General features: G+C 43.8%; 1 protein-coding gene across 9 annotated transcripts in view; it reads right to left on the minus strand.

Annotated features, from left to right (window-relative positions):
• Positions 1-12,708, minus strand: part of MYO10 (myosin X) — a 274,170-nt gene that overhangs the window by 48,799 nt on the left and 212,663 nt on the right. The window lies entirely within an intron of this gene.

Below are 12,708 nucleotides of genomic sequence, written 5' to 3' on the forward strand. Positions count from 1 at the left end.
TTCAAGATAAGGAGGAGTCACAAGGAGTCACTGGAGGCTCGCAGTAGAGACAAACAGGGTCAGACCTGTGCTGTGTAAGGATCCCCTTGGTGGCAGCAACAACACTAGGAGCAAGACTATCCCCAAACGGGCGGCGGCGGGTATATTCTGATACCACGCACGTTGCAAAAAGGTCATGCAGCCATTAAAAAAATAAGACCGGCCAGCCGTGGTGGCTCACACCTGTAATCCCAGTACTTTGGGAGGCCGAGATGGGCGGATCACAAGGTCAGGAGATCGAGACCATCCTGGCTAACATGGTGAAACCACATCTCTACTAAAAATACAAAAAAATTAGCCGGGTATGGTGGCGGGCGCCTGTAGTCCCAGCTACTCAGGAGGCTGAGGCAGGAGAATGGCGTGAACCCGGGAGGCGGAGCTTGCAGTGAGCCGAGATCACACCACTGCACTCCAGCCTGGGCGACAGAGTGAGACTCCGTCTCAAAAAAAAAAAAAAGACCAAACGCAGGAGATTGAGACCATCCTGGCTAACACGGTGAAACTCCATCTCTACTAAAACTACAAAAACAAAATTAGCTGGGCATGGTTGGTGGGCGCCTGTAGTCCCAGCTACTCAGGAGGCTGAGGCGGGAGAATGGTGTGAACCCAGGAGGCGGAGCTTGCAGTGAGCCGAGATCACACCACTGCACTCCAGCCTGGGCGACAGAGCGAGACTCCGTCTCAAAAGAAAAAAAATTGTAGTGGGGAGTGGCGATGGTTACTGGGTACAAAAAATAGTTAGAAAGAATGAATATTTAGTATCTGATGGCACAACAGGGTGACTACAGCCAATAATAATTTAATTGTATATTTCAAAATAACTAAAAGTATAGCTGGATTGTTTGTAACACAAAGGATAAATGCTTGAGAGGGTAGATACCCCATTTACCCTGATGTGATTACTATGCATCATATGCCTGTATCAAAATACCTCATACACCCCACCCCATCAGTACACGACAAAAATAAATTTAAAAAAATTTTTAAAAGAACAAAATAGGGCAATTGGACAAAAAAAAAGATCAAATTCAAGACATACCTACTGAATCTAGGGTCATTCATAAGGTATTATTGAGTGAAAAAACAAGCTAGAAAGAATCTTTCTTTTTTTTTTTTTTTGAGACGGAGTCTCGCTGTGTCGCCCAGGCTGGAGTACAGTGGCCGGATCTCAGCTCACCGCAAGCCCCACCTCCCGGGTTTACGCCATTCTCCTGCCTCAGCCTCCCGAGTAGCTGGGACTACAGGCGCCCGCCACCTCGCCCGGCTAGTTTTTTTTTTTGTATTTTTTAGTAGAGACGGGGTTTCACTGTGTTAGCCAGGATGGTCTCGATCTCCTGACCTCGTGATCCGCCCGTCTCGGCCTCCCAAAGTGCTGGGATTACAGGCTTGAGCCACCGCGCCCGGCCCAAGAATCTTTCTTAAAAAAAAAAAATAAAGACCACTCCTCTCCAAAAATCCCTGCTCTAGCTATATATATGCATCTAAATGTAGTCATGTACCGCATAATGATGTTTCAGTCAACAACAGACTACAGATACGGCAATGGTGCCATAAGACTGAAATGCTGTATTTATTTATTTATTTATTTTTTGAGACAGGGTCTCACTCTGTCACAGCCTGGAGTTCAGTGGTACGATCTCAGCTCACTGCAACCTCTGCCTCCCGGGTCCAAGCAATTCTCATGCTTCAGCCTCCCAAGTGGCTCAGCTTAAAGGTGTCCACCACCACACCTGGCAAGTTTCGGTATTTTTCATAAAGATGGGGTTTCACCATGTTGGCCAGGTTAGTCTCGAACTTCTGACCTCAGGAGATCTGCCCACCTCAGCCTCCCAAAGTGCTGGGATTACAGGCGTGAGCCACCACACCCAGACTGTAACACCGTATTTTTATTGTGCCTTTTCTATGTGTAGGTATGTTTAGATACAGATACTTAATGCTGTGGTACAGCTGCCCATAGTCTTGTACAGTAACATGCTGTACAGGATTGCAGCCTAGAAACAATGGGCCACACCATATTGCTAGGAGTGTCGTAGGCTACCCCATCTAGGTTTGTGGGAGTGCACTCTATGATGTTTGCACAATGACGAAGAGAAATAGACACAAGCTAGGTTGTTACTGAGTGGCGGTTGCAGGTAGGAGGGATCCAGCTCAGAAAAAACAGGGAAGAAAAAAGACTGCACTAAAAGAAGGAAACAGTCACATTCGTCATGGGAAATTTTCTGTAGGATTTTATCTTTGAAGAAATTTTAAAGTAACATTTTTTTTTTGAGACAGAGTCTCGCTCTGTCGCCCAGGCTGGAGTGCAGTGGTGAGATCTCTGATCACTGCAAGCTCCGCCTCCCGGGTTCACGCCATTCTCCTGCCTCAGCCTCCCGAGTAGCTGGGACTACAGGCGCCCGCCACCACGCCCAGCTCATTTTCTTTTTGTATTTTTAGTAGAGACGGGGTTTCACCGTGTTAGCCAGGATGGTCTCGATCTCCTAACCTTGTGATCCACCTGCCTCGGCCTCCCAAAGTGCTAGGATTACAGGCGTGAGCCACCACGCCCGGCCTCAAAATAGCATTTTTTACAGAAACAAGCAGATAGAGGGTTGTGGAGGTCCCGCATGGAACAGGGTGAAATAGGAAAGGCTGAGTAGATGCTGCATGCGGGGTAGGGGGACGACTTTTAAGTGGAAACAGCCTGCCCTATGTCCAGGAGCCAATGAATGGAGAAAACAGATTTGGCATATATCATTATCGTGTATATAAAATGCACATATCAATGCAACATTAACCTGCCATACAAGGGAATGAAGTCTTGACACATACAACAAGATGGATGAGCCTTGACGACATTATGCTAAGGGAAAAACCAGTCACAGTTACAAAACACACACATTACATGATTCCATTCATACAGACGATGTCTGAAACAGGGAAACCTATACAAACAGGAAGTTGATTCTGGTAGTTGCATGGGGACAGGGACACAGGAAACTGGGTGACTAAAAGGCGAGGTTTTTTTTGTTTTGTTTGGTTTTTGGTTTTTTCTGAGACGGAGTTTCGCTCTTGTTGCCCAGGCTGGAATGCAACGGTGCAATCTCGGCTCACCACAACCTCTGCCTTCTGGTTTCAAGCCATTCTCCTGCCTCACCCTCCTGAGTAGCTGGGATTACAGGCATGTGTCACCACACCTGGCTAATTTTGTATTTTTAGTAGAGATGAGGTTTCTCCATGTTAGTCAGGCTGGTCTCGAACTCCCAACCTCAAGTAATCCGCCTGCCTCCACCTCCCAAAGTGCTGGGATTACAGGCATGAGCCACCGCACCCAGCCTGGGGGTTTCTTTTTGAGGTGATGAGAATGTTCTAAAATTGACTCTGGTGATGGCTGCACATAGCTGTAAAAAATTTTAAAACTCACGGAATTGCACATTTTAAACAAGGCAATTACATGACATAAGAACCGTATCTCAAAAAAGCTGTTAAAAATTTTTGTTAAGTACATTAAGGCCAGGCGTGGTGGCTCATGCTTGTAATCCCAGTACTTTGGGAGGCCGAGGTAGGTGGATCGCCTGAGGTCAGCAGTTCAAGACCAGCCTGACCAATATGGTGAAACCCTGTCTCTACGAAAAATACAAAAATCAGCCGAGCGTGGTGGCGTGCGCCTGTAGTCCCAGCTACTTGGGAGGCTGAGGCAGGAGAACTGCTTGAACCCAGGAGGTGGAGGTTACAGTGAGCCAAGATCGTGCCACTGCAACCCAGCCTGGGCAACAGAGCGACGCTCCATCTCGAAAAAAAAAAGTACATTAAGTACCAGTGTAACACTGAGGCATTTAAAATAGACAAGAAATGGATGGAAGAGAAAGTCTGCATTCTGGAGACATGATGAAATCTATGTAGTTTTAATGTATACTTTGGATAATTTAATCCTACCAAGAATAATTAGAAATACTTATTTCCATACAATCTGAAAAATACGATTTCAGAATGTCTACATGATTAACAATGATTAATAACGGGGCACGCTAAACCCTCTACAAAAATCAATTACAGGCAAACCTTACCTCCTGCAGCTTAAAATTTAGATAAAGGACAACAGAGGTGCTGACAAACAGGGACACCAAGAACAGGGAGGGTGCTTCCTAATGAAGACAGACATGCATTTATTTATGCATCAACGAATCCAATTGCGCTGAACATTACCGAGCCTTCCATAATTTCATGAACAGTGCATGACAATAAGAAGTATGACAGCGGATTTGGAAACAGCCATTTGCCGATGGTAAGGGGACATTCAATCTGTGCTTATTTAATGAAAGAAAATACAGTGAGTTTATTACCCGTGGACCGTTAAAGTTCTAATGTTTTTCAGCATTTGAGAATCTCACAAAAACCAACCAAGGCATCCTGAGAAGAACCCAGGAAGGGGTGGCTGGGGGTGGTAGGAATCCAGCGTGTCACACAGGGGCCATGGGTTTTTCCAGAGCCAGACAGGATTTTAGGGAAAAGCCATTTTGTAGATGAGGAGACTGGAAATAAGGAAGGCAAAATGACTTGTTCAAACCGGTTATTTTTTTTGAGATGAAGTCTCACTCTTGTCACCCAGGCTGGAGTGCAGTGGTGCGATCTTGGCCCACTGTAACTTCTGCCTCTCAGGGTCAAGCAATTCTCCTGCCTGAGTCTCCCAAGTGGGTAGCTGGGATTACAGGCGTGTGTCACCACACCTGGCTAATTTTGTATTTTCAGTAGAGATGGGGTTTTCCTATGTTGGCCAGACTGGTCTTGAACTCCTGACCTCAGGTGATCGACGCACCTCAGCCTCCCAAAGTGCCGGGATTACAGGCTTGAGCCACCCTACGCGGCCTCAAACTGGTTTTAACATTTGCTTAAACCAAGAAGTTAAAAAGTCTCAAAGAGCTTTGTGTTCCTGAAAACTAGCAGGTAAATCAAACTTGTATGCATCAAACCTACTGGCACATTATAAAACTGGGATATATTTCCATGGGATATAATTCTGAAAGGAGTGAAAACTTCTTTAGGGAAAAGATTAAGTGGAACCTAGGCAGAGAATGTGGTCTATACGGTATCATTCCCAGCAGCAATCAGTCTTCTGGAAACACAGACATTCTCTGGAGATTTAAGCACAAGGAACATTCTTAGAGATCAACTTGTCAGGTACTGACTTGGTCTAATACAGGTGACTTCAAGATCACAATTTTAAGGGCCACGACCACATTGATAAGAAATCAGTTTGCTACATTGTGAGTTCAGCCAAACATCTGCATATGGAAGCAACTAGTGAATAAAGAAGGGCTTTTAGAAAATCAAATTGCAAACTGAGCAAATCCACCTCTGGTTACTCCCATAAACACAGACAACAGCTGACCATATCCTTACTTCACGTATCAACCTCTGATGGCTGACAAATAATTCAACTGTTTATTGACCCACGGGGGATTTAACTCTATTTGCATCTCTTAACCCCTCCTTGGATGCCTGCTAAGGGCAGGCGTCTGAGCACGAGATGACACACCACAGTGGACAAGGGACACACTGGGAACATGTGGCACTGTATCCCGAGGATCATGCCCTGCATTTGACAACGTATTTAATAACGACTGCTTCTGCTTTAATAACAAATATCAAAATACAATGTGACAACTCGTTGGGTGCTTCTGAACATGTTATAATTTATTTCTAGAGTGGATCCTTTCCTATCTGTTTTTGGAGAGAATGTATTCAAAGTCTAAAACTTTCATGTGATCATAATGTCTTGGAGATTATGTAAATGTAAATGATTATTTCAATCAACTAAAAATGTTTATTACGGCCAGGCACGGTGGCTCACGCCTATAATCCCAGCACTTTGGGAGAACGAGGTGGGTGGATCACCAGAGGCCAGGAGTTCAAGACTAGCCTGACCAGCCCGGAGAAACCCCATCCCCACTAAAAATATAAAAATTAGCTGGGCGTGGCGGTGCATGCCTGTCACCCCAGATACTCGGGAAGCTGAGGCAGAAGAATAACCTGAACCCAGGAGGCAGAGGTTGCAGTGGGCCAAGATCGCACCATTGCACTCCAGCCTGGGCAACAGGAGCGAAACTGTCTCTAAATAAATAAATAAATAAATAAATAAATGTGTATGTATGTATTAGAAGCCTCCCATAGACTAAGCACTCACACAAACAACTAATGGTATGGGATGTCCGGGAGCAAACCCAGTCCCTGCTCTGCCCTGACAAATGCAGGCCCTCTCCAGATCAGATCTGCTTAGGATGCAAAATGGTAGAGAGGCCGAGATCTGGCAACACAGGAGATCCTCAGAGACCTGACGAGCAGCCCCAGAAAGCCAAACAAAGGAGCTGAGCATCACACCAACAATACGTCAATTGCCTTTACTGCCTTAACTTGGGAGCTTATTTAAAAAAATTTTTTTGAAGACTTTATGTCTTGTAAAACCTAAAAAACCTCCACATTGCTAGACTATTTCTCAAAGTGAGTGGTACTGCTTTCAAAATTTAGAGTTCTACTTTTCCATATTATATTATATTATATTAGTTTTTGAGACGGAGTCTTGCTGTGTCGCCCAGGCTGGAATGCACTGGCGCAATCTTGGCTCACTGTGACCTCCGCCTCCCAGGTTCAAGTGATTCTCTTGCCTCAGCCTCCCAAGGAGGTGGGAATACAGGCGCCTGCCACCACGCCCGGCTAAGTTTTTGTATTTTTAGTAGAGACGGGGTTTCACCATGTTAGCCAGGATGGTCTCCATCTCCTGATCTCGTGATCCGCCCGTCTCTGCCTCCCAAATTGCTGGGATTACAGGTGTGATCCACCGCGCCCAGCCTCCACATTGTATTTTTTAATGGCACCTGACCTACTTTAAATGAAATACTTTAAACTTCACATACATATTTGGTCTGCAACTGAGGGACTCAGTGCACAGTTCATATTATGGAGGATTAGTCTGCCACTATCTTAAGAAACATAAAATATGTTAATTATGTAATAAGAAAAGCCATTACATGATTCTTTAGATAAGTGAATACTGTATGTGTGGGCAAGAGGCACTGCTACAGAGAGGATTTAAAATATTAGGTATATTTGTATTTGCATTTCCATATGGGATATACCTCTACCCCATTTAACTTTAAACACAAACAACTTTATCTTCTGATAACCCCTCTTCAACTTTAAGAAGTTAAAGAATTACCCAAAGACAATTATGCTACATAACAAAGTATCATTCCCAGTCCTGCAACTACTAAGAAAGCCTCACCACAAGACTCCCATCCCCTCCTCTTGCTGATTCACAAAGAACTCTGCAAGGAATCTCAGTCTATTTGCTTTCTTTGCTACAATAAACTCTCAAAGAGTGGTGAATAAATATTCTCAGATAAGAAGTTTATCATGCTTTGAACAATGTTCAAAAGCATCGTTACTAAAGCAGCAATATAACTTTCCTGACCTTGCACAGAAGGTAAATAAAAGTGAATTCAACTGGAGACAAAAGTCCTCTGTACTTACATCAGTCATTTCACTCAGGGCCTGTTAAACACTTTACACAGTGGTTGCTACTTGCTAATTTTCACATTTTGAGAAAAGAGGCAGAAACTAATTTCCCCTAGAGAAGAGGCAAACCCACCAGGTGAGGAACAGGAAGGTAATAAGCAGGGCCTGAGTGGTGAGCGAGCTGAGTCAGTCCTGGAGTCAGACTGTAGGGCCTGCACATTTCTCACTCACCAAGTACAACCTTCAACCCACATATCCGCTGAGACTAAGTACAGCTGTCACCCTGAGCAAGGACACTCACATTCTGTTACAGCTGCAGGCGCTTACCTCGGACCCACACAAACCTCAACTACCTCATGGGAAAGGAAACATTGGAACAGAAATAACATGCACACATACATGTCAATCTTTCCAAGGCACAGCTCTGACTGTATCACAGCCCTGTTCACACACAGCCAGCATATGCCACTTTAAGACAAAGGCCTTCCATTTCCCATTCGAGGTCCTCACGGTGTGGCTCCAATTTACCTTCCCAGTCAATACACCCCTACACAAATCCTACCGTTTAGTCCGACTATGGATCATTCTAGTTGTTTCTTGACTAAAATGCTCACTTCCTGTCTTCACCTCAGCTGAAACTGGCCTCTCCACCTGAAATGTACCATCTGTTGAGCCTGATGGATCTTTTAGGTGTCTCTCGAATGCTCCCTCCTCCATAAAACTGTTCTGATGCATCCCACAGGTGCCATCCATGATGTTCCTCACCCCTGGGTCCCCAGCACACGATGTGCTTGCATGAGGATGTGACCCCTGGTCACGCTCTTTTCCAGGGTAAGCATGTCCACGTGAACTCCCCATTAAATTATACATTATCTCAGGGGACAGCCTGAATTCTATGAATGTCTCAGTTTACTACATTGCCTGGCGTGGGACCCTACGTTATCAGACACGCTCTCACTTATGCTGGTGTATTTGCATGAACAAAATTGTGGTTCTGTTTACAGCTGTTTCTAATATATTTGTTTAACTAACATTAAATAGGTTTTGCCTCTCTTGCAGATTTTTGAGAAATGAGAATGATTTTTGCTTTTTAAAAAGTACGTCGACCGGCCGGGCGCGGTGGCTCACGCCTGTAATCCCAGCACTTTGGGAGGCCGAGGCGGGCGGATCACAAGGTCAGGAGATCGAGACCATCCTGGCTAACACTGTGAAACCCCGTCTCTACTAAAAATGCAAAAAATTAGCCGGGCGAGGCGGCGGGCGCCTGTGGTCCCAGCTACTCGGGAGGCTGAGGCAGGAGAATGGCGTGAACCCGGGAGGCGGAGCTTGCAGTGAGCCGAGATCGCGCCACTGCACTCCAGCCTGGGCGACTAAGCGAGACTCTGTCTCAAAAAAAAAAAAAAAAAAAAAAGTACGTCGACCTACACAACAATAATTAACTGATTTTTGAGAAACGTGCAAAGGCAATTACAGAATGGACAGTCTTTCTAACAAATGGTGCTAAAATAATTGGACATCAATATGCAAAGATATAATCTAGATGCAGACATTACAACCTTCACAAGAATTAAGTAAATCATAGACCTATGTATGCAATGTAAATCACAAAACTACGAAACTCCTAGACGATAACATAGGAAATAATCTAGGTGGCTTTGGGGATAACTTTGATACAACGACAAAAGCATGTTCCATGGAGGAAAAAATGGAAATGTAGGATTTCATTAAAATTAAAAACTTTTCTTCTGAGAAAGATGCTGTGAAGGCAACGAAAGACAAGTAACAGACTGAAAAATTTTGGAAAATACACACTAAGAAAGACTGTATCAAAAATTTACAAAGAACACTTAAAACTAAACAATATGAAAATCCAATTTTTAAAATAAGCGAAAGATCTGAAGAGACACTTCACCAAAGAAGATAGGCTAATAAGCATATGAAAAGGTATCACCTGTCACTGGGGAATTAAAAATTAAAACAATAATGAAGTACCACTACATACTTATTAGAATGCTTAAAATCCAGAAAACTGACAATATCAAATGCTGGCAAAAATGTGGAGCAACAAGAACTCTCACCCAGAACTGGCAGGAATGCAAAATGGTACGGTCAATTTGGAAGACAGTTTCTTAAAAGCTGAACACAGTCTGAACACACGATTCAGCAACTGCCCTCTCATGTATTTTCCCATTTAGGCAAAAACTTATGTCCACACAAAAATCTGCACAGAAATGTTTATAGCATCTTTGTTCCTAACTGCCAAAAACTGGAAGCAATCAAGACATCCTTCAACAGGTGAACGGACAAAGAAACTACGGTATATCCATACAATGTAATATGATTCAAAAGCTATCAAGCCACAAAAAGACGAGGAGGAACCTCAAGTGCATACATAGTGCTAGGTGAAAGATGTCAGTCTGAAATGGCTATATACTATTTGACTCCAATTATATGACATCCAGAAAGAGACACAACTTCAGAGACAGTAGAACAATCAGTGGTTGCCAGGGATCGGGGGAAGGATGAAGAACTAAAGCACAGAGGAATTTTAGGGAAGTGACACTATGCTGGGTGATCCTGTAATGGTGGATACATGGCATCATGCATTTGTCAAAACTCACAGGAATAAACCTTTGGGGAAACCAAGAAATAATGTAGATTGTCACAAGAGAATCTAAATGACTCGACCTTACTAAACAGGGTGGGGGAAAAGATGCTGACTTAAATAACTCTGGAAACATATAGAGTCTGTAAGACTAAAAGCAAAAAGAACTGCATTTAAGCACTGTACTATAGTTGATAAAGTTGTTTACCCCAGGGGTATGGCATCACAACTCTGATACCACTGTACATGTACACTGGAATTAAACAAATAAATTAATGGCAGATGATGGGAGCCAGGTTTCTTACTGTTGGGAGTGAGAATTTTGCAAGAAAACCTAAGTGAAACCAATTCTGTCCAACTGGATTTGATTTACTGTCATGAAAACAGCACAGAAAATCTCAGGGTCCTAACACTGGTTCAAATGACTCTAAAGGAAGCCAGCATAAGGTCCAAGTAGTTCTCACAATGTGTTTCTAGAGAACATGCCCAAAACGCAGCTTGAAACCCAGTTATTTTTTTTAATGACTCACATGACACGACTGGAATGTGTTTTTATGGGGGTTCCACTGCAAGACGTAACGAAGTAACTCTTCAGTATAGTGTTTAATGAGAAGGGATACAAAAGAAATTGGGAGGTTACAGCCATCTCTTTTTCCCCACTAACTAATCTGTTGTTGTTAAATGAAAACACAATACATGCAAAGGATCTGGGTGTATATGTGCATATATAATACATATACATACATACATATACCAAAAAGTATCTGCATAAAAACCTCACAGCTCTCCTGGGGAAAACCACTTGTACTAGTTTCCTGTGCCTCCTTCAGGCACAGTCGATGCATGTATAAACACAGTATGCATGTGTGTGTATATGCACGCTCACATGTGTGTGCATATAAATACATACATTGCTTTTTTAAAACCGCAAATGAAAGTGTTCCACATTTTGCTTTTCTTACCTAACAGAAACTTAGAGACAGTTAACCTGTCAGGATATACAGTTCTTTCACCTTCTTCTTTTTTTTTTTTTTTTTTTGGAGACAGAGTCTCCCTCTGTCGTCCAGGCTGGAGTACAGCAGCATGATCTTGGCACACTGCAACCTGTCTCCCAGGTTCAAGCGATTCTCCTGCCTTAGTGTCCTGAGTAGCTGGGATTACAGACATGCACCACCATACCCAGCTAATTTTGCTAATTTTTGTGTTTCTAGTACAGACGGGGTTTCACCATGTTGGCCAGGCTGGTCTCGAACTCCTGACCTTGTGATCTGCCCACCTCGCCCTCCCAAAATGCTGGGATTATAGGGGCAAGCCACGGTGCCCAGCCAAAATGCTACATCTGAAATTGAAAATCAAGTAATAAAAATAGCAACTACCCAGTCCTTGAACAGGGGCTATGTTTCTACCATTGAACTGAGCACTTTACATGTGCCACTTAATCTTTACAGCTACTCTATGAATTAAATCAGTCCATGATGATAAAATTAAATGTGTGATATAAATTTTTAAAACAGCAATCGTATGGGAAATGCTGTCAGCTAATATTTCCATAACACTCTACAATTTCCAAAGTACTTTACCTACAATTTGCTCTATCACCCTGTGAGGTGGGTAGGGCAGCCATTAGCATTTTCATTAAATAGGGTCAAAGAATGTCGTGTGACCTGAGTCATATTATACGGCAATTACCAGGCCAGAGGAGCAACAAGCATGCATTTTTGTGTGTGTGTGAGACAGAGTCTCACTCTGTCACCCATGCTGGAGCACAGTGGTGTGATCTCGGCTCACTGCAACCTCCACTTCCGGGGTTCAAGCGAATCTCCTGCCTCAGCCTCCCGAGTAGCTAGGATTATAAGCGCATGCTGCCACACCAGACTAATTTTTGTATTTTCAGTAGAGACGGACGACCTTGTTGGCCAGGCTGGTCTCAAACTCCTGACCTCAGGTGATCTGCCCGCCTCGGCCTCCCAAAGTGCTGGGATTACAGGTGTAAGCCACCATGCCCAGCCCACTCAAGTATGTTAACATTAAATCCTTGCAGATCATGCCAGATCTCCCCTAGAGTGCAGGAGCACATCCATTAACTGACAAGTTCACGTCCAAAGTGACACCACATGAGTGGCCACTATGGTCATCTGTGGACAATAACAAGTCAGCGTGGTTCCATTCTGGCACACAGGTTGGTCTGTATGTATGGATCTCTGTGGTGGTGGTGGTGGTGGTGATGGTGGTGATAGTAGTACTAACACCACTAGTAGTAACAGTACAAGTAGTACTTCCAGCAGCAACATTAGTGACAGAGGAATAACAAAATAACGAAAGCTAACATGTACCAAGGGCTTACTGTGTTATCTTTCATTTAATTTTAGCAACTCTATGAGGTAGACATTATTGTCATCCCCATTCTACAGATGCATACCCTGAAGTGCAGGGTGGTTAATTAACTGTCTGGGGTCACAAGGCTCATGCTTAACTAACACAGCCGAGCTTCAAATCCAGGCATTGTGACAGCCAAGCCAGCACTAAGCACCACTAGCTATGCTGCTCTTCCTGAAAGGTGCAAATTCAGGAAC

Source organism: Macaca fascicularis, chromosome 6 (assembly GCF_037993035.2).
Source record: "Macaca fascicularis isolate 582-1 chromosome 6, T2T-MFA8v1.1".
Classification (NCBI taxonomy): domain Eukaryota; kingdom Metazoa; phylum Chordata; class Mammalia; order Primates; family Cercopithecidae; genus Macaca; species Macaca fascicularis.